This window comes from Hordeum vulgare, chromosome 4H, assembly GCF_904849725.1.
Source record: "Hordeum vulgare subsp. vulgare chromosome 4H, MorexV3_pseudomolecules_assembly, whole genome shotgun sequence".
Lineage (NCBI taxonomy): Eukaryota > Viridiplantae > Streptophyta > Magnoliopsida > Poales > Poaceae > Hordeum > Hordeum vulgare.
In genome coordinates this window covers 584,531,985-584,536,102 of record NC_058521.1, presented here as the reverse complement: position 1 = coordinate 584,536,102, position 4,118 = coordinate 584,531,985, and positions in this window count along the sequence as shown.

Below are 4,118 nucleotides of genomic sequence, written 5' to 3'. Positions count from 1 at the left end.
TCAGTTACCGTCAGGATTAGTGATGAACTTAAATCATTGTTATTTAGTGCCTACGTTGAGCATGAACATTATATCTGGATCTTGTTTATTGCGAGACGGTTACTCTTTTAAGTCAGAGAATAATGGTTGTTCTATTTCTATGAGTAACATCTTTTATGGTCATGCACCGAATGTGAGAGGATTGTTCATATTGAATCTTGATAACGATACGCATATACATAACATTGAGACCAAAAGAGTTAGAGTTAACAATGATAGCGCCATATTTTTGTGGCACTGCCGCTTAGGTCATATTGGTGTAAAGCGCATGAAGAAACTCCATGCTGATGGACTTTTGGAGTCACTTGACTTTGATTCACTTGACACGTGCGAACCATGCCTCATGGGAAAGATGACTAAGACTCCGTTCTCAGGAACAATGGAGCGTGCAAGTGACTTGTTGGAAATCATACATACCGATGTGTGTGGTCCGATGAGCGTGGAGGCACGCGGCGGAGATCGTTATTTTCTCACCTTCACTGACGATTGAGTAGATATGGTTATGTCTACTTGATGAAGCACAAGTCTGAAACATTTGAAAAGTTCAAGCAATTTCAGAGTGAAGTGGAAAATCATCGTAACAAGAAGATCAAGTTCCTACGGTCTGATCGTGGGGGTGAATATCTGAGTTTCGAGTTTGGTGCTCACTTAAGACAATGTGGAATTGTTTCACAGTTAACGCCGCCTGGAACACCACAGCATAATGGTGTGTCCGAACGTCGTAATCGTACTCTATTAGAGATGGTGCAATCTATGATGTCTCTTACTGATTTGCCGTTATCTTTTTGGGGCTATGCATTAGAAACAGCTGCATTCACTTTAAATAGGGCACCATCAAAATCCGTTGAGACGACACCATACGAACTGTGGTATGGCAAAAGGCCAAAGTTGTCGTTTCTTAAAGTTTGGGGATGTGATGCTTATGTCAAAAAGCTTCAGCCTGAAAAGCTGGAACCCAAAGCGGAAAAGTGTGTCTTCATAGGTTACCCAAAAGAGACAGTTGGGTACACCTTCTATCTCAAATCCGAGGGCAAAGTGTTTGTTGCTAAAAACAGAGCTTTTCTCGAGAAGGAGTTTCTCTCGAGAGAATTGAGTGGGAGGAAGATAGAACTTGACGAGGTTGTCGAACCTCTCATCCCTCTGGATGGTGGCGCAGGGCAAGGGGAAACCTCTGTCATTACGACGCCGGTTGAGGAGGAAGTTAATGATGATGATCATGAAACTCCAGTTCAAGTTTCTGTCGAACCACGCAGGTCGACGAGACCACGTGCTGCTCCAGAGTGGTACGGTAATCCCGTCTTATCAATCATGTTGTTAGACAACAATGAACCTGCGAATTATGAAGAAGCAATGGTGGGCCCAGATTCCAACAAATGGCTGGAGGCCATGAAATCCGAGATAGGATCCATGTATGAGAACAAAGTGTGGACTTTGGAGGTACTACCTGAGGGCCGCAAGGCTATTCAGAACAAATTGATCTTTAAGAGGAAGACGGACGCTGACGGTAATGTGACCGTTTATAAAGCTTGACTTGTGGCAAAGGGTTTTTCACAAGTTCAAGGAGTTGACTACGATGAGACTTTCTCACCCGTAGCGATGCTTAAGTCCGTCAGAATCATGTTAGCAATAGCTGCATTTTTCGATTATGAAATCTGGCAGATGGATGTCAAAACGGCGTTCCTTAACGGTTTTCTTAAGGAAGAGTTGTATATGATACAACCCGAAGGTTTTTTCGATCCTAAGAATGCTAACAAGGTGTGCAAGCTCCAGCGATCCATTTATGGACTGGTGCAAGCATCTCGGAGTTGGAACAAACGCTTTGATGAGGTGATCAAAGCATTTGGGTTTATACAAGTGGTTGGAGAATCTTGTATTTACAAGAAAGTGAGTGGGAGCTCTGTGGCGTTTCTAATATTATATGTGGATGACATATTACTGATTGGAAACAACGTAGAGTTTTTAGAGAGCATAAAGGATTACTTGAATAAAAGTTTCTCTATGAAGGACCTAGGAGAAGCTGCTTACATTCTAGGCATTAAGATCTATAGGGATAGATCAAAACGCCTGATAGGACTTTCACAAAGCACATACCTTGATAAAGTTTTGAAGAGGTTCAAAATGGAACAGTCCAAGAAAGGGTTCTTGCCAGTTCTACAAGGTACGAGATTGAGTAAGACTCAGTGCCCAGCAACTGATGAAGATAGAGAGCATATGCGCTCCGTCCCCTATGCTTCAGCCATAGGTTCTATCATGTATGCGATGCTGTGCACTAGACTGGATGTTAGCCTGGCCATAAGTATGGCAGGTAGGTTCCAGAGTAATCCAGGAGTGGATCACTGGACAACGGTCAAGAATATCCTGAAGTACCTGAAAAGGACTAAGGAGATGTTTCTCGTGTATGGAGGTGACGAAGAGCTCGCCATAAAAGGTTACGTCGATGCAAGCTTTGACACAGATCCGGACGACTCTAAGTCGCAAACCGGATACGTATTTATTCTTAATGGGGTTGCAGTAAGCTGGTGCAGTTCCAAGCAAAGCGTCGTAGCAGATTCTACATGTGAAGCGGAGTACATGGCTGCCTCGGAGTCAGCTAAGGAGGGTGTCTGGATGAAGCAATTCATGAAGGATCTTGGAGTGGTGCCAAGCGCAATGAATCCAATAACCTTGTTCTGTGACAACACTGGTGCCATTGCCTTAGCAAAGGAACCACGGTTTCACAAGAAGACCAGACACATCAAACGACGCTTCAACCTCATCCGCGACTACGTCGAGGGAGAGGACGTGAATATATGCAAAGTGCACATGGATCTGAATGTAGCAGACCCGCTGACGAAACCTCTTCCACGACCAAAACATGATCAACACCAGAACTGTATGGGTGTTAGATTTATTACAATGTAATTCACATGGTGATGTGAGGGCTAGATTATTGACTCTAGTGCAAGTGGGAGACTGTTGGAATTATGCCCTACAGGCAATAATAAATATAGTTATTATTATAATTCCTGTATCAAGATAATCGTTTATTATCCATGCTATAATTGTATTGAATGAAGACTCGTTTACATGTGTGGATACATAGACAAAACACCGTCCCTAGCAAGCCTCTAGTTGGCTAGCCAGTTGATCAAAGATAGTCAGTGTCTTCTGATTATGAACAAGGTGTTGTTGCTTGATAACTGGATCACGTCATTAGGAGAATCACGTGATGGACTAGACCCAAACTAATAGACGTAGCATGTTGATCGTGTCATTTTGTTGCTACTATTTTCTGCGTGTCAAGTATTTATTCCTATGACCATGAGATCATATAACTCACTGACACCGGAGGAATGCTTTGTGTGTATCAAACGTCGCAACGTAACTGCGTGACTATAAAGATGCTCTACAGGTATCTCCAAAGGTGTTAGTTGAGTTAGTATGGATCAAGACTGGGATTTGTCACTCCGTGTGAACGGAGAGGTATCTCGGGGCCCACTCGGTAATACAACATCACACACAAGCCTTGCAAGCAATGTAACTTAGTGTAAGTTGTGGGATCTTGTATTACGGAACGAGTAAAGAGACATCCGGTAAACGAGATTGAAATAGGTATACGGATACTGACGATCGAATCTCGGGCAAGTAACATACCGAAGGACAAAGGGAATGACATACGGGATTATATGAATCCTTGGCACTGAGGTTCAAACGATAAGATCTTCGTAGAATATGTAGGATCCAATATGGGCATCCAGGTCCCGCTATTGGATATTGACCGAGGAGTCTCTCGGGTCATGTCTACATAGTTCTCGAACCCGCTGGGTCTGCACACTTAAGGTTCGACGTTGTTTTATGCGTATTTGAGTTATATGGTTGGTTACCGAATGTTGTTCGGAGTCCCGGATGAGATCACAGACGTCACGAGGGTTTCCGGAATGGTCCGGAAACGAAGATTGATATATAGGATGACCTCATTTGTGTAATGACCCGACTCAACGAGTCAAGCCTCTGGTGTTTCTGTACCATCCCAAGATCATGCTGGTACACACACAGTACATAATGTATCTATTCAAGAGTGCAATCACACAGCTTTATTA